General features: G+C 50.3%; 2 pseudogenes across 1 annotated transcript in view; one reads left to right on the top strand and one right to left on the bottom strand.

Annotated features, from left to right (window-relative positions):
• Nucleotides 1-18932, bottom strand: part of LOC149332849 (endothelin-converting enzyme 2-like) — a 77186-nt pseudogene that overhangs the window by 36608 nt on the left and 21646 nt on the right. The window lies entirely within an intron of this gene.
• Nucleotides 2538-4677, top strand: LOC149332850 (endothelin-converting enzyme 2-like; annotated as a pseudogene).

Raw genomic sequence — 18932 nt, 5'->3', positions numbered from 1 at the left:
TTTGCTGGCGTATGTGGTGCTAATCGCCGCGATCCTCTTCCAAGATGGTTATACAGGGCTCGAATGAATCATTTAGTTAGCTCTATAACGCCCTGACAAAGAAAAGTTCGGAAAAGTCAAAAACGTCTAGTAGTTCCTCGCTAATCGTCTGAATACAATGTAAAATTTGGTAGCTTGAATAAGAAAAACATGATTAACGCATAACTGAATATAGTTCATTACTATAAATTTTTCATGTCTAAAATTTTAAACATAGTAACCATGCAGACACTTCCGCACTTACAATAAATCAGCAGCGATATGAAACTTGTTCATCCCTTGCAAATGCAGCATTACAATCAAGGAAACTTGAATGTTTTGTAAGAATATGCGAATATTCGGAACTTTTGAATCGCAAATCGAATAGCATTTTTTTTCGATTCCCCGAAATAGAGTAACAAATTTCAATGTTATTCGGAACAAATCGAACTGGGTCTCAAGTTTCCGAATAGGTTTCTAATAATTGGCACTGCTCGAATAGCACAGCACCGCAATCTTTTTCCAACTGTTTGAAAAACGGGCCGCTCAGATGCCGCACAGGGTTCAGCGCCGCGTAGCGGTCCATCCGTGAGGCGGCGTTCCAGATTGGGCGACGCAACACGCTTCAGCCAGGTTTAGCAAACTGTGCACTAATGCCCTACACGCTAGCCCATGACTCAATTCTCGTCCTTCTCATCAAATGATATTGGGCACTAGTTTGTTCTTTGCTTTCCTCTTTAGTGATCGATGAACTGATAAGGTACTCATAATGTCCTATTGGGGATGTGGAAGTTCTGACCATTTGAGGACGTCCTCAGGATGTTTGTCGCTGTCTGGGCACTAACAAAAGATTTTCTTGCGTTTGCGATATGACAGCCATAGGGCTAATATATTGCTTTCGTGTGGCGTGTTCCCTTGTGGAGATCAGTTTTTCGGAAGCGCCGAAAATTCTCTCGGACACCGGGAGACAGTCATCGACGAGCGCTACACACGTACCACCCTATTGGACTCCGTTTATAGCTCAATGGAGCCATTTCTTCACTGTTGCTCGTAATGCATGCGCTACAGTGTACAGTGTCCATCATCGCTACAGTGTCTCTCATCACTGCAGTGACGTGCAAAGCTTCCTCGCTTGCCATCTTTATATATCCAATGTAATGCGCTCGTACATGTCTCTCTCCCACTCTCCGTCTAAATTTCACCTTCGAAATTATATACGTAGACCAACTAGCCGCGATCGATCAGTCTGGTGGAGATCACTGTTGCGTTTTAACGCAACAGTGTTAAAGGCTTCGTTGTCCAGACAATCCGGTGCAGGCGTTGTTGGCGTTGTTGGCATTGTTGGCGTTGTTAGCGAAAAATCACCAGCATGACTGGAAGGCTGTGCGCTTAGAGTAACCTAGGAGGCAGACGGGCCACCTAAGTCACGTGACTTTGCGACGTCATCACAACCTGCCCACCAGATAGTGAGCAAACTGTCCACCATTGTAGCTGGCAGTCAAATTAATGATTGGTCTCTAGGGAACAGGAACCTGGGCGGCACAAGGTGGTGGAACCACGCCTGCCATTGCAAGGCAGTGGCGCATCGCTCAACATTGCACCATTGCACCAATAGGAGTATGAGGACTTTTGGACAGCTACAGCATTCTCCCGATGTCTTACAGATTCGCAATTAGAGCATGGCAATTTGCCATGAGTGTTTCGTACGAACATTTTCACAAGTATCGCTAGTGACACAAATGATCTATTTATGTTCGATTCGGTTTTTGGCTTGGTTTATTAGAGTTTAACGACCCAAAGCAAATGAGGAACGCCGTTGTGGAACGATTCGGAAATTTCGTCTGCATCGAAATTCGAGCGCCGCTGCCGGGACCGAACCCGTGTTTTTCGGGTCAGCAGCCGAGTGCCATTAGCAGCCATCGCGGTGGCGCATTCGGTTTTTAGCTGCATTATTATTAAAGTCGTTAGTAAGTCTAGCCTATCCGTATTCCCTTCGGTTTGGAAAGATTATTGTTCGCGCACACCTAGCCTTTTTCCGCTAGAGTTTCGCTTCAGTGCTTTATCTTCTGATACCTTATGTTACTACGAGCAATACATATACTTCTGTAAGGAGAAATGAGAACTGTTCATAGTTCTACCGTCGGTATCACGTGTTTTACGCTGAGCAGGGATAGTCACTGCGAGGCGTCTCCAGCGCCACTGACTTCATATGACAACAGCAATAAAATTATGATGACCACGAAAATGCTGACTCGTTTCAGGAGTCCGAAGAGACGCTGCATCTATCAGACCCATACAATAAAGCTGCACTAAGGCCAGAGCAGCCTGCTCTAGTGATCGTAGCTACTGCTTTTTCTGTCTTGTATCCCGGTTTTTGAACCTTGTTCTAACGTGCACATAGAGAACACACACCTGGCTATTTGCTTGGATGACGTAACGCCGCATGCAAATCTAACCGCTCAAATTGTACCGCCCTCTTGTCTTGCTACCCGTCTCGTCCTTCGTCAACATTTCTTAAAATGTGCTGCAAACTGCAACACAGTCATGCCAACAAAAGCTGTGTCGTGATAACAGATCCTTCCACGCCGCAGGCATCACGGTCTCCGGAGCGCTCACCCATCCAGAAACCGTCCCGTGGCCCAACCGGGACCACCATCACCACTTTTTCAGTGTGCGTTGGAACCGGCCTCCTCTTCGGCACCCTAGCCATCCTTTTCGCCATCTCAAGGCCGAGGGCCACCAGCCAGAAATTCTGCCGCACGGAGGACTGCCGTCGCCACGCGGCGCTTCTCACCCAGAACCTTAACTGGAAGCTCGATCCTTGCGAAGACTATGCTGCGTTCGTCTGTTCAGCGTGGGCACCGCCTAAGGCTCATCGTGACCTTGCCAGGTCGACAATGGATGACCTGCGGTTCACCTGGTACGATCACATCGTGGACACTCTAGAGAGAGGGTCGCTGTCGCTGCCCGCTGGCAAAAAACCGCTCTCCATGTATGAGATGTGCGCGAAAAACTTCCCTAAGAACGCTTCGCAGATTGCGTTAATCCGCGACAAGTTCAAAGAGTACGGTATCAACTGGCCAGGAGCTCCCGAAGAGACGCTGACGCCGTTGGGAATGTTAGTCTCCGTCACTTACCAGTGGCAGTGGTCTTTCTGGATCACGGTGAACGTGCTGCGCCCGTCGTGATCTGGGAAGCGTCGCGTCTTCGTTAGTCCGGGACTATACCTACCCATAATCCGGAATCACCACCACCGAGTCGCTAATGCGTACGTCAAGTACTGGGAGCAGTTCCTCATCTTCCTCTATCCCGACAGCGCTACTCGGCCGCCACTAACCCAAAAGACCGTCGATGAGATGCGCAAAATGGAAGGAGACATAATCGACACCCTGTACAATGTGTCCACGTCCACCAGGAAGACGCCAGGCCTCTTCTCCTTCGGCGAGATCAGCTCCCACGTATCAAATGTATTTTCGACCGAGTGGGCCCAGAGCTTCCAAGATGGTCCTTTGCTCCTGCCAGAACTAAGTCTTGACGACGAGGTTATTGTCAACGACGTGTCGCTCCTTCAAACAGTGGCGAAAATTATCGCCAAGTACAATGCGATTCTGGTGAATAAGCACATAGCGTGGCTTATCGTGCAGTATTTTTGTATTGTTGCCGACTATTCCACCGCCGTTCGCTATTACGGCAGCCACGAGATTGCTGAACTGTTGCTTCCGGTATACTGTGCACACCACGTGGAAGCCTTGTTCAAGGTTCTCGTTCTCGGGCTCACCTACTTCACGAGGTTTGCTGACCGTGACCGCCATATCATAAACACCGGCTTCAATCGCCTTATCTCGGCTGCCGTGGAGAGGACACAAAATGCACACTGGATGGACGACCGGAGCAAAACATTGGTGACGGACAAGCTCTTGATCGTGAAAAATGCGCTTTGGCCTCCGGCCTCACTCCTCGAGGACGTGCTGGAAAACATTTACGCCCTATTTCCTGAGAAAGAGCCATCCTACGCCCTCTACTGGGTCGAAGCTCGACAGAAGGCAAGAGGTATGCACAACACGCCGGAATATGACAAGGCTATGCTGCTGCTGGGAAACCACTTCCCGGACTACGCCGACTACGACTACGTTTCTAACGCCGCGAAGCTGGCAGTCGGCATGACCAATACCACCGCGTACTACCGTCATGGGACCAATGCCATGCTGTACGGTGGCCTCCTCTTCCTCATGGCCATGCAGCTGGTCAAGGCTCTGGACAGTGAAGGAATCAGGTGGGCGGCCAACGGGACCATGGTAGACGGCACCATCCTGTCCAATTCCACGCTGGCAGCATTCCTCGCTCGCGAACAGTGTCAGCATGAGCCGGGAAACGCGAGCGTGTTCCCCGAAGTGCCCGCCCTTGAGGTCGTCTTCTCCGCCTTCAATAAGTCTCGCTTAGAGCCCGACGGCGGCGATTCGGCACTCGGTGAGAAGCTTCCCGAAGAGCGCGTCTTCTTTATGACCTTGTGTTTCCTGACCTGTGCGAGCGCCGGGGACCGGAACCCCAGTGCGGCAGACCGCAACAAGGTCGTGAGGAATTCTCACTTCTTCGCCCAGGCGTACTAAATGTCCGCGAGGGAGCAAGATGAACCCAGAGAAAAAATGTTCCTTTTTTTAAGCGAGCTAATTAAGTCACTGTTCTGCAATTAAAGCTGCAGTAAAATATCTCAGGAATACACGCGCTTTATTTTTGTTACATACCTTATCGCTGCATCATCAGCCTGTTGTGTTCATATGCTACTTTTTAGAGTGCAGATGTTGCTTCGCTGCTAACTTCCTTTCCTGGACGTAATGGGGACTTGTCGAAATCTTTTGTTTGGCTGTTGCTCGGACACGTAACAGAAACCGCAGTGCCGTTTTTTTGTTGTTTTTGTTTGCTGCACTGTTATGCATGACTGGCATACACGCGGGTGAGACTGTGTACTGCCTCATACGGTTTGGGCAGCGTGCGCCTTGTTGCTACAGTGAGCCAATGTGCTGGGGGTGAAAGTAACATTGACGGTGGATCTGTGTACTGCCTCATACGGTTTGGGTAGCGTGCGCCTTGTTGCTACAGTGAGCCGATGTGCTGGTGGTGAAAGTAACATTGACGGTGGATTGTATTCTGTGCTAGGATAAACTGTAGAACTACGTTAACACTTGCGCTGCTGCAAAACGGTGGGAACAGTTAGTCCTGTTGCAGAGGTTGCTAGTGAAGGGTGGTGCTGCTGTTCTCAAGGCTTTAAAGGTGGTGCGCGTGTCCCCCGCGTAGCTTTAGCGCGCGTTGCAGCGCTCGCATGAAGCCGGGACTGATGCTTAACACCCGTGTAAACCCTTCGCAGCTATGAACTTGTGCTGTAAGTGTTCTCCATCGGACATATCTGCACAGTTTTCAGCGGATCCCCGCATCCAATAACGGGCTGGTGGCTCGCAGGACCAACAGGACAGAGGACAATATGCATTTAGGATACCTTACTATAGTTAAGCCGAAGGCAGTATACGCAGGTGTTCGCAGCCATGACCAACCTGCTCTGAGCGTAGCAATTCTGCCTACATGCGATGTAATTTTAGTGATGTATATTCCACGCGATGCTGCGTGGCTCTCTGCTATTGCAGCGCCTTTGTTTTTTAGAGCGCAGCTCTTAGGCGCCCGTTACTGCTTTTCGCAGCGTCGCCGTCGCCATTGTCCATTGTAATCAGCAGTGGACACCCTCCTCCCCTCCTTAGCAGCCGGTGGGGGGGCGCAGCTGTGCATAGCAACCGTGACGTCACACAGTAACGGTAGGACGAGCGCGCGCGCGTCGGCGGTGGCAGCTACTAGCAGCTGCACCGCCGCTCGTACTATTTTCCGGCGGCTACGCGGAGTGGGCTAACCACATATACAACATTCAGAAACGACACGTCACAACACTACAAACCACCGAAGAGATCCCCGCAGTGGACACCCACCTCCTGCATTTGTGGGAGGCGCGCCGGAGCTTAACTAAACGGTGGAAAAAGCAGAAAACTAATCGCAAATTACGCGACCGCATAGCCAAACTCACAGAGCAGGCTGCAGCGTAGGCTGCCGAACTCTCAGATTCAAATTGGATAGCACGCTGCGACGCCGCAGCTCATCAGATGAGCTCGAAAGGGACGTGGCGTCTCTTTCGCAGTCTAATCGACCCCTCCCAAACGAGAGGGGAGACTCAAAAGCAGCTCCGGCGGGCTCTGCAAGGGTATCAAGGTACGACGGCGCAACTTGCTGCACACTCTGTGCGACAGATATCTGTCGTACGGAGGACCCGCCTGGGCCTGAGTACATGCACTCTGGCAGGCCTAATGAAACACTCGATGCCCCTTTTGAGTTGCATAACCTTAAGGCGGCCTTAGTAAAAATGCGCAGGGGTACGGCTCCGGGACGGGATCACATAACAGTGAACCTGTCGGCGAACCTACCCGACTCAGCCTACCTCCATTTATTAGAATACACCAACCAGATCTGGGACGGGCGTCCACTCCCTCCCGAGTGGAAAACGTCACTTGTGACGTTTATCCCTAAAACAGGTAAGGCTGTGAATACGGACAACCTGAGGCCCATATCACTGACCTCATGTGCGGGCAAGCTTATGGAGACGATGGTTCGGGATCGCCTCTCTCCATACGTGGAGAGTAAGGGCTTCTTTGCAGTCACCATGTTCGGGTTTCGCCCCCCCCCCCCCCCATGTCTGCACGGGATGTCCTTCTCCAGCTGCACAGGGATGTAATACGACCCACAACTATGCAACACAATGAAAAAGTCATCCTCGCCCTTGATCTGAAAGGGGCTTTCACCAATGTTAAACACGGAAGCATCCTGGCCAACTTGAGTTCTACCGATTGTGGGGCTAGGGCCTACGCGTATGTAAGAGATTTCTTGACTAATCGCCAGGCCTTTCTTCGGATTGAGGGCGAGGAATACGGCCCTTACATGATGGGAACACGGGGTACCCCTCAGGGAGCGGCGTTATCACCGCTCTTGTTCAACATAGCTATGATGCGCCTCCCAAGGCAACTGGCCCGGGTGGAAGGCATTCACCACGCGTTATATGCATATGACATTACAATTTGGACCACTGAGGGGAGCCTTGGGGACATGGAGGCCCGCCTTCAGCAGGCCGCTTCCATAGTCGATGCGTATGCTATTGACTGTGGGCTCCAATGTGCTCCAGCGAAATCAGAGCTTCTGCATGTCAGAGCGAACCCAAAGGATAGGACAGCAATTCACATCTCTTTGTCAGGAGGTCCTATTAGAGAGGTGGAGGAGCTCCGTATTCTGGGCCTTTTCATTCACCACAGACTCAGACCGGACTCCACCATTGTGGAACTCAAGAGAGTAGGCGAACAGGTAGGGCGCATGATCCGCCGCGTTTCCAACAAGCGGGGTGGTCTGCGGGGCAGGGACGCGCTTCGGCTCGTCTATGATTTTGATATGATTTATTTCCGTCAATGCGGTAGGGGCTCGAACAAAAGTGAACGATAGTTCACTTGACGAGGTTCAAGCCCCTCTTTACAAGGCATACAACGGTTGCGCAACGTATTTACATATGTAGTGATTAATTTTCCGGACACACTTTACACAAAAAAAAAATAAATGTGCAAAGCCACTGCAAGGACTGAACCAAAATAACAAAATAAGAATATTTCATTTTCATGTCGGAAGATAGCATAAGCACAATACATATATAAAGAGCAGAAAAAAAAATACATCATCATTATACAATTCTTAGTGAATCTCTATTATGACGAAAAAAAAGTCTTCAACATTGACATGCTAATATTTTCTAAATTGATGTTATGACTGTGCAGATAGTTAAGTAACGATGGAAGGGAATACTCTCTCTATGCCTTCGTGACTAGCCGGATCCTCTACGCTGTGCCATATCTCCGCACTAATAAGCGAGCCCTGGATCTCCCGGTGGCTACCTCTAATGCCAAACTCAAGGCATTGGGGGTGCTAAACTCCTACCAGGAGCTGCGGGAGGCCCACCTCGTGAACCAATACACGCGGCTCATGCAGACGGCCCCTCGGCGCCGCCTGCTAAACCGCTTACATATCCAACACGACTGCACTCCAGAGGAGGCGGAGAGTATCCCAGTACTGTGGCGCCATATGCTCTGGGTCTCCCCGCTACCCCGTAACATGGACACCGACATGTACGAAAGCAGACGACAAGCGCGGGCTCGGGCTCCTGAGAGACAACACGGCTCCCGACCCGGTGTATATTATGTAGACGTAGCAGGGCCATCACCCACGGGATTTTACACGGCCGCTGTCGTCCACCAGGAAATGCACGTTGATGGACTCTTTTCGAGCTCCGAATTCAATGCGAGCCGAGGAAGTAGCGATAGCGCTTGCTGCCGCCCACGCCAATTCGAGAATCATCATTACGGACTCCCGAAAAGCATGTGATCATTACTTGGCAGGGGAGATCTCCCCCTTAGCTGCTTGCATTATAAGACGAACTGCCACTGATCCAACACCGAAAAGAATCATTTGGGCTCCTGGCCACCAGGGCTTACGAGGTAATGAGGCCGCTGACGCGGCTGCCCGAGCGCTTATTCACCGGGCTCCTCATCCCAGCTCTTCTGGCTCGGAGACTAACCAGCCGCTGCTGCGATTCAGGGAAATAATAACGCATTATAGCGACAACCACCGCCTTTTCCCGGCCGCTGCAACGGGGCTGAGTAAGACGGAGGAGCGAACTTTAAGGCGCCTGCAGACAGATACTCTACTCTGTCCTGCAATCTTAAAGCATTACGATCCTAACACGGATGGGCGATGCCCGCACTGTGGGGAGACCTGTGATATCTTCCACATGGTGTGGGCATGTACTCAAAATCCCCACCTCCGCCCTTCCCCTACCCCTTCCAGAGAGGCATGGCAGACTGCCCTCCTCAACTGCTCCTCGCTTGAGTCCCAAAGGGCTCTGGTGAAACGGGCGAGAGACGGCGCATTGTCATGCGGTGTCCCGGACTAGGGACGCCGACCATGTAGCGGGGCCACTCTGTGGCTCCCAAACTCTATTGCAGCAATTAAAAGTTTTCACCACCAGCACCACCAGCAGTTTAGGTTCAGTGAGCCGGTGGCGAACTATATGTGTGTTTAAAAGCCAAGCTGCGACTCCCCCGCTGCCACAACTTGATGAAGAAACCGAACAAAGTTCCGAAACGTGGAGTTTTAAGGCGGAAGCCGTTAGTGCCCCATCGTTGTAAGGAGGATTTGTCGACAGAAATGTCACGCTTTTCAATTGGTCGAAAGGCCGTGACGTCACAGTGCGCGAATTTCAAACGGGACCAATTGTACTCTGGATAGTAGCCATGCAACGAATTAAGGCATCGTATAGGGATGCTCCAAGTAAGTGCGACTGAGTTTAGTTAATTGTGTAATTAACAGATTAGACTGATTAACGTTTGTAGTCAGAGCAGATAAATAAATAAAACCGAGTAGCAAATTTGTGGAGCTGGAGAATCGAACCAGGGTCTCCGGAGTGCGAGACGAGTACGCTAACCATTCCACCACGCTATCTCGCTGGTTTGGAATGAACAAAGGCGCGTCTAGTGAATACGGTGTCTTCGTTCACTCCCATCTTGCTCCCTTCTCTTACGGCGAGGTTCAGGTGTCCACCGAGATATGCGAGACAGATACAATTCCTTTCCTCAAAAGCTAATTTACCGAAGAGCAAGGCGTAAAGCCGAACGGTCGATAGCGTTCTGTGGACTCCCTGGCAGCGTTGCAAGACCCTGTCGCGTTCCACGCGTAGAGGCGAAGCTTAACATCGTAACCACACATCAGTGACACAAGCAGCAACACCGCTCTGAAGGCTTCCGCCTCACCGCACTTTAGGCCAACAAAGTGCCCCCCTGAATTTTTTTTTTTTATCAGGAAAGGGTCTTCGATGGGCAGGCGCTTAAGCTGTATCTGCAAGTACTTGCTGACCCTAGCCTGCCAATTACTGTCAGTGTCGTCAGTTATCTTTGTTTTGGGTAAATCTTGAACCTATTTTTGTCAGTTGATTGCAAGTCAGCCTTCCTTTACCTCCATTTATCTCTTTTCAAACATGTTTTGAATTTGCTTCCGGGGATATCGCATGTAGGCTGGTGATGCCAGGCTGCGGTTTCCCTAGGCGGATGATTGCTGGTTCGATGCGCGCACGTGATTGTTTCTTGACCGTCTGTTATCGATCTGGACAGTAGCCGTTTTTTCAAGGAAGGGAAAAGGAAGGGAAAACTTTATTTACACTAATGGTTTTTCCTGCGGTTTGGGGGCATCTTCAGAGACGTCTTGGTTCTACCCCCAGGAGCCTTCTCTGTCGAAGTCGTCCGCCTCTAATCAGTGGTCGGTTGCCCTCAGTCCAGGGCTCCGCTGGCCACTGCCGCCCGTTGAGCTCGCTGCACCAGACCTTGTTGGTCTTCACAGCGGTCGCTGGACAGCAGAGTCTCCCACTGCTCCGCACTCGGGTTTTGTATTTTGGGGACCAAGTGTATGTTTTGGCAGGCCCATGTGATCTGGTATAGTGTAGGTGTTTCGTCGCACCAGGGACATTTGTTCGTGTATATCGTAGGGTGCATTTTGTTTAGTATACGTAGATTTGGGAAAGAGCCTGTTTGTAATTGTCTCCAAGTGACAGCTTCCTCTCTGCTGAGAGATTTGTGCGGTGGGGGATATCGCATTCTTCTGCCTCTATAGTTTTGTAGTATGGCCGAATATTCCCTGGGTGCTGCCGCGAGTTCGGCGGTCTCGTCGGATGCTCGGAAAGTAATGTATCCTCGAGCTATCTTGTCGGCCTCTTCGTTCCCTGCCACCCACGTGTGCCCCGGTACCCACACAATTTTGTGTGGGATCTTGTCGTTTTGTTCTTCCTGGTTTTTAATTCTGTCGCTCGCTGCGAGGAGTATACGGAGCGCGTGACGACCTATCCTGCCATTCATGTAATTTCGGCAGGCTGTTTGAGAGTCCGTGAGTATTGTTAGTGACCGCCCGGTTCTATAGCCCTCCGCCACCGCTAGAGCAACGGCTACTTCCTCGGACTCTGCGGCTGTGCAGCCTCGGAGAGACGCGCTGGTCATTTCGCGTAAAGACGAATCGACCACCGCCGCTACAGCGATTTTGGTATCTCCTCCTCTCCAAGACGCGTCTGTATACACGGTCGTGGCTTGAGGAGCGTATGTTTTCTCAATAAATTCGGCCCTCGCTTCTCTTCTGCCTCGATGGAGGTTGGGATCCATGTTTTTTGGTATTGGAGCTACCTTGAGGGTCTTGCGAAGCTCGTCCGGGATCGTTGCTGTCTTCGACATTTCTCGCATCTGCTCGCGGTATCCGAGCCTCTGCAGGAGCGCTGTTCCTGTCGTTGTTTGCAACAGCCTGAGTTTTTGCGACTCAAGCTGTGCCTCTCGTAGCTCCTCAAAGGTGTTGTGTAATTCCAGGGCCATGAGTTTTTCTGTAGACGTGTTGCGTGGTAGTCGGAGCGCTGTCTTATACGCTTTGCGTAGCAGGGCATCCGCTTGTTGTATTTCATTTTTGTTGAGGCACTGGTAGGGCAGGCTGTACGTAATTCGACTAACTACTAGGCTTCTGACTAGTTTTAGTGTGTCTTCTTCACGCATGCCATGTCGCCTGTTGGTGATGCGGGCGATCATGCGTGCGACTTGTAGCGTTGTTGCTTTCAGTAGAGTAAAAGTGTGAGTACTGCGCTGGTTGGATTGAACCCACATGCCCAAAATTCTTATTGTTGTCTTTTCGGATATGGGCGTCCCTTCTAGGTAGACATTGAGTTTTAGGTCCTCGTTGGTTGGGACGGTCCGGTTTTGCTTGCCTCTCCAGACTCTCAGCAGTTCCGATTTCTCGGTCGAGCATGCGAGTCCTCTTTCTGCGAGGTATTGCTCTACACAAGAGGCCGCTTGCTGTAGCCTTTCTTACTTCTCTCCGAGACAGCCCGTGTTTGTCCAGATTGTTATATCGTCAGCATACATTGCATGCCTGATGCCTTCGATGTTCTCTAGTTTTCGAGCTAGGCCTATCATAGCTATGTTGAAGAGTAGGGGCGAGATAACTGACCCTTGGGGTGTTCCCTTGTTTGGAGTGCGAATTTTGTCCGATCGAAGGTCTCCTATGCCGATGGTGGCAGTTCTATCGGACAGGAAGGCTTTGACGAAGCCGTGGATTCTGCGTCCGCAATCCAGGTTGTCTAGGCCCGTAAGGATCGCTTCGTGGCTGACGTTATCGAATGCCCCCTTGATGTCCAGGGCCATTATGACATTTTCTCCCGTCCGAGGTACGTTTCGCAGGACATCTTCTTGTATTTGGAGGAGAACGTCCTGCGCCGAGAGCTTCGCTCTGAAGCCGAACATGGTATGTGGTACACAGTCGTTATCTTCCATGTAATTTTGAAGTCTTAAAGTTACAACCCGTTCGTAAAGCTTGCCAAGGCACGACGTGAGTGATATGGGCCTGAGGTTTTCAATTTGTAGCTTTTTACCAGGTTTAGGTATTTTATTTATTTATTTATTTATTTATTTATTTATTTATTTATTTATTTATTTATTTATTTATTCGATACTGTCAATCCCATCAGGGATCGTAACAGGGAGGGCATTCAAAGTACAGAGGCACACACACACAAAAAAATAGCAATGGTAATTAATCAAAGTACATAAAAATATGATACTCTTCATTATTACTTCGGCGTGTTTCCAATCTTCGGGAACCGTCTCCGCCTCCCAATGTTTGTTAAGAAAGCTGACGAGCTCTTGTATGAGGTCGTCGCTCAGGTTGCGGATTAGGGCGTTGTCGATTCTGTCCGCTCCGGCTGCCGTGTTTCTGGTGGTGTTTCTTATGGCCGCGTAAACCTCTTCCACAGTTATGGGGCGGTCGAGTTTCTCGTTTTCGGCTCCTCGATACGTTCCTTGGTATCGCGGGGGGTTGTGATCGCCGAAACATTTTTCTCGTGCCTTCTCCAGTAGGGCGATGTCTGATCCCTCGAAGGAGTGGATGAACCGGTGGATGGCTTTATTGTTTTCTGATTTTATTTTGGTCGGATCGATTAGTGCTCTTAAGAGATTCCAGGTTCTGGCCGTGCCTAGAGTTCCCCTAAGTGAGTCGCTGAGTTGTTCCCAATTTTGTTTCGCGAGTTGCATCGCGTATTCTTCCCCCTTTGCCGTAATTTCTGCTATCTTTAGTTTTAGTTTCCTGTTGTGTTTTTGCTTCCGCCATCTTTTGGTGAGACTGCGTCTCGCTTCCCATAGCCTGAGGAGGTGGGCGTCTACTTCGGGCGTTGCTGTCGTTCTCCTTAGACTTTTTGTGCATCGTTGTCGCGTTTCTCTCAGCATGCTGCTCCATTCCTCCAGTGATTGGATACCGCCTTCAGATTTGTTGCAAGCCCCGCGAAACGCGTTCCAGTCAGTGATTTTCGCCTGTCCAATCTGGCGTCTTATGGTGTCGGATGCTATTCGTGTCCGGAGGATATAGTGATCGCTGCCTAGATTTTCCATCATGTTTTCCCACTGTGACTCCCTGCTGTTCCTTACGAAGGTGAGGTCCGGGCATGTGTCCGTGCTCACGCTATTCCCGATTCTCGTGGGGGTAGCAGGATCTGTGATTAGACTGCAGCCAAAGTATTCCGCTACTTCCACTAATGTTCTTCCCTTGATGTCTTGTTTCTGGTATCCCCAACTCCTGTCCATGGCGTTGAAATCTCCTACGATGATGAGCGCATTTTCTTTGGCCAGCTTGTGCGCTCCATAAAATAGTTCGACGAGTTTGGCTTTTCTTTGTCTCGGCGGGCTGTACACATTCAGTAAGAACGTGCTGCGTCCCTTTCGCTTCTTCGGAATGAGTTCAACAAGCGCGTGTTCAATGTCGGTGTCGGCGATGGTATCGTGCCTGATGGCGGTAATGGTTTTGCTGACTAGGACGGCCGCTTTACCTTCGTTTTGACTCTCGTAAACCTCGTACCCTTGTAAGGTCGGCTTGATTCCAGTCTCTTGGAGCGCAATTACATCAGGAGGTGTGAGTTGTGTGTTTATATATTGTTTTAAGAGGGCCTGCTTTTTGCGGTAGCCTCTGCAGTTCCATTGCCAAATATCTAAGTGTTCTTGTTCTTGCCGATACGTACTGATCATGTTTACGCGTTACTGCTGTTGCCTTGTTCGTTTGCGAAAGCTGTTAGCGCTGGACGGTTGTACGCCCTTTCCCTAATGTTTTCGGTATGTTTTTGTTTTCTAAAAGCGCTTCTCATCTCTGAGATCTGCCCTTGGAATTGTACTTGCATCTGTTGCATTTGCGACTGGATTTGCTGCATCATATCCTGCATCATCTGCTGCATCACCTGTTGCATTCGTGTTTCAAGGTCTCCTTCGTTCGATGCCTGTGGTTGTCGTTTTGGAAGGGCTCTAGTCGTGTCGAGTTCCCGCTGTTGTTCCTTTAGTGTTTTTGTGAGTTCCTCAACTTTGCGTTCGAGCTCGTTTTGTTTGATTCGAGCGAGTTCTAGCTCGCGTCTGAGCGCATCGCTGTTCGCGTCCTTCGGTTCTGTGACGCGACTGTCTTTGTTGTTTGTGTTGTTTATGTCACTACCCTTTCCTACCGAGTGCGAAGCAGTGGTAGAAGCCCAGCTCACCTTGTTGTCGCTTGTCTGGGAAGGCTTCTTCTTTTTCTTTTTCTCTTGCTTCTCCCCCTCCTGTGGGCCGGCTGGTGGTAGAGGCGGGAAGGAGTTGGACCTCGATCGGCTCCTCGATGTCTCTCCCTCTGAGCTGAGCCATCGCTTGGGTGGTCGCCCGCGTTGGTCGCTCCGTCCTCTTCCTCCTGTGGGTTTTGGCCTCGCTTTTTTCAATCTCTCTCGGCACTCCTTGGATCCGGTCCGGTGTGCCTCGCCACAGATTATGCACTTGGGCGCGCACTCGTGGTCGTCGGGCGGGTTCGAAACTCCGCACAGTCCGCACACAATAATGTTCGGTGTGGGGCACACGTCGGAGCGGTGTCCTTGCTGGAAGCAGACGTAACACACTTGCCTAGTGGGGCGGTACTGGTAGCATGGTACTTCTCCTCCGTAATAAATGACAAACTTCGGCAAGACTGGGCCGTCGAACGTGAGCACTGCCGTCTTAGATTTTCCGAGCATCCTTGCCTGAAGTTTGGTGACTCCTTGAGTTCTGACTCGTAAGTGTGCTTTCAGTTCTTCAGGAGTGGTACCTGGGTCTACACCGTGGATCACGCCGCGCAGGACGTCTTCCGGTGCCGCCACGTAAGCGTTTACTTCATAAGTCTTTCCGTCGAATTTGAGACGGGTAATGTGCCGCACTAGCTGAGCCGTTTGCTCGTGGGGGGTGCTAACGATAATGATATTGGATCCGGTGCGAAGCCTTACAAGTAGGTCCTCGTCCTTGCATTGCTGGCCGCACGCCATGACAATGGCGCGCGCTACTTGGTGGGTGGTGAGGGACTTCACCATGAGTCCTTTCTTAGGTCGAATAATGATCTTGTAGTCGCTTCTGGGGAGTGGCGGCATTCTTCGCCTAGGCCTGCTCTGCTCCCTTGATCCATTCTTGTTGCAGCCGGTCACATCAACCGGTAATTTTCCATCGTGAGGTTTGGCGGCTGGGTCGGTTCCCGTGCCTTTGCGTTCTTTTCGCCTTTGAAGTTTTCTCTGGCGCTTGGATTGGGCAAGCTCCCAGCTGGCATCGTTGTTGTACCCGGCTGGCTTCGACGAGGAGTCGGACGGGATCTCGTCCTCACTTCCCAAGTTGGCGTCTCCGAAGTCGTCTTCATCCTTCTCTTGGAATTCGTTGAGAAGGACGTTTGGTGATTGTAATGGCACATCGTTGTCTTGGCTGGGCCCCGCCTTATGGTCCGTCGTTGAAACGGCGTCGATGCTAGGCGTCGGCGTCGTCGACAAGGTTAGCGGCCCATGCTCTGACGATGTCGAGCTGGGTGGCCCGTTAGGGTTAGCGGGCCGGCCTCCGCTTTATAACTTTCAAGTCTGGTAGAAAGCCGGAAAGTGGTCCTACCGCTTGACATTTCTATCCTGGGGATCCAGCACTTGATACCTTTCCGTTCCGAAGAAAATCCGGTGGCGAGAATGATTTGGGCCGGTCGAATTTGGTCAAAATCTGCGGAACCGATGCGACGCGCGTCCGCTTGCTTGAACCGCCATGTAGCGTCCCCCCGTTTTTTCATGAAAATAAACAGTTGGAAGTTGGAAACAGTACATGTATGTACATCGTCGTTAGCCTTATTGCGCAATAACCTAATTTCATTCCCATTAATGTGTTATTGTTATTCTTATCATTAATGTTTATCGTCCGAAAGCAACACCGGCTGTGAGGGACGCCGTAGTGAAGGGCTCCGGAAATTTTGACCACTTGGGGTTCTTTAACGTGCACTGACATCGCACAGCACACGGGCCTCTAGAATTTCGCCTCCACTGAAATACGACCGCCGCGGCCGGAATCGAATCCGCGTATTTCGGGTCAGCAGCCGAGTACCGTAACCACTGAGCCACCGCGGCGGGGCCCATTAATGCGTAACTTGTTCAAAATGAGGTCACTGTCTCTCGGTGTAGAATACTATAGACATCTCATTTTAATACACATTTTTTTTCTTTAATACGATTAGTTAGACATTAGAATACATACATCACCGCATGGTATTCGCCTCCGAACACTAAAAAAGTTATAATAAATTTTATTCTGTTATGCTGTTTCGGTTTTATCGACCTAACAATGACGTGACGCACGGAAAAACTTAGATTCCCCTGAACCCTTATATTGCACATTGGTCTCGACCTGCTGGTACCTTTCCCGACGTCCAGCTGAGCTGGTAATTGGATTGCCGTTGTCACTGATTACACAAGCAGGTACACTATAACGAGTCAATTATTAACTAGCCATAATTTGAGAAAAATTATTGCATGGCTGTCAAGTTCGCTGAACCTTCTAATGCGCCATTCAACCTCCAGCACAGAGTGTACGGGGCGAAGTGGCTACTTTGACATGTACACCTGTTCTCAGTCGAAGGTTTACAAAATTCATGGAACCGCGAATGCACGACGGAGGCTCGGTGACTGCTCTATTGTTTCCGGCGGCACTGACGCCAGACGCGCAGCCTTGTGCAGTGTTCATTTTTGAATGCCTGCAGTGGTCGTGTTTGTGGCCAGTGGATGTTTTTTTTAAGCTTCTTCTTTCCCTCGGTGTCAGGCATTCGTTCTGCTCATGTACATAGCTTACTGTGAGGATGCAGGTGTACGGGGGCCGATCGGTATGCGATGCGGTGCCAATGGGTCGTTTGAGCTTTGAGTACTCAGAAGAGCTGTAGTCTCCAGTGGGCGCTTGACCGCTCAGCGAGAGCTTTTTTCTTTTTTTATTTATAAAGAACCTGGAGTGATTGTTCGCGAGGAATATGTGTGCCCCGTATGCACGTGTGCGGAAAGGAAACGTAGAAGAAAGCAGAGGTTCGGAATGCAGTGAATTCTGTGGTGTTGTATGTGCGCTGGGTACCTCTTCTTTCCCCAGTATTTGGTTAACTGATATTCTTTCCCCAGAGTTAATAGAGTCCCCTCTCCGGCTGCGCCTGTTGAAATCCTCTCTTAAGATCTCGTAGAGGGGAACTGCTGTTGAAGATGAATTGTTGTAGGATTCTTGACGTCTTGCAGATTCAAATTGCTCAATCACATTGCAAGAGGACACTTCTGGAGGGGTTAACTTTTTATCAGAATTAAAAGCACAAAGGAAGATACAAGCGAGGAGAGAACATATTTACACTTGACTGACTCGATGTGACGAAACCAGCCCTCGGTCGTGCCGAAACAGCTGGTTTTAAATCCTATGTGCCCGCCCCCGGTGGGGAGAATAACCAATCAGGTACTGTACAAACATCCACCCAATAACTTATTGGGGAAAGGAAAACACAACCAACCCATAATTGGGGAAAGAAGATAGCTCATCGCGACACCATACACATATGGTATGTACACTTTCCACTATCACGATTTTGCTTTCCTGCTGCGAGCTTCGCGAACACTCTCACTTTCCCATGATACAGATTACTTCAACGTCCGGTTGACCCAAGTTCCAGGAATGCCACTTCAGCCCATCTGTTTCTCATCGTCGCTCCTCATGCCTGCAGCTAGCGTGACAATATGTCAAAGCACGCCGCTGCAGACATGGTACAAAAGCCACGCACTGTGACGCGGGTTCGCCTCGCCGTAAACACGTGCACACAGGATACGACCTAACGACTCCGTCCACGACGGGAGTTTGACGTCTCCTGTAATCTCCCGCCATTCGGCGCCGCCCTCCCCCTTCTTTCTCTCGCTGGGTTGACTGACACCTTTCTGTGCGATTGTGCGGAGGGCCCAAGAAAAAGGACGTAATGAGTATTCCACTAACGCGACCGGATGCGGTAAACAAAATACAGCACCGCGAACTTCTCTCCCAGTCTTTGATCAGCTGACGGAAACTTTATTTTCCTTTCCCTAACTATCGATTGGTGAGAAGCGTCGCCTGTTTTATTATTGGTTGCTGTCCCCGCCAAGGGCGGAGACAGAAGGCTTAAAACTCTGCGCTCTCGGTTAAGCGGGGGCTGATTTCGTGTAATTAACAATTCAGTCATGTTGTAAATAGTTTTCTCCTTGCTCGTTTCTTCTTGGTTATTTATGTGTAAATAAATAGTTAACCTTCTTTTCCTGCCGTCTAGTAATGTGCATGTTTGCGAGTCCGAGCCATCAATCCATCGAGAAACCCAATTTCATCATCATCAAGTGTTTCCTCATGTCGCCACGTGAAGGGGATCTCAACTGGCGCAGTCAAGACAGGATCGCAACTGGCGCAGCCGTGACAGGAAACTCAACTAGGTCTTTCTTCTGCAAGACGGCATCACGGTGC

Source organism: Amblyomma mixtum, chromosome 8 (assembly GCF_055824585.1).
Source record: "Amblyomma mixtum isolate Tamu chromosome 8, ASM5582458v1, whole genome shotgun sequence".
Lineage (NCBI taxonomy): Eukaryota > Metazoa > Arthropoda > Arachnida > Ixodida > Ixodidae > Amblyomma > Amblyomma mixtum.
The sequence above is the reverse complement of the archived record's forward strand: the minus strand, read 5'-3'. Positions and strand labels throughout refer to the sequence as shown.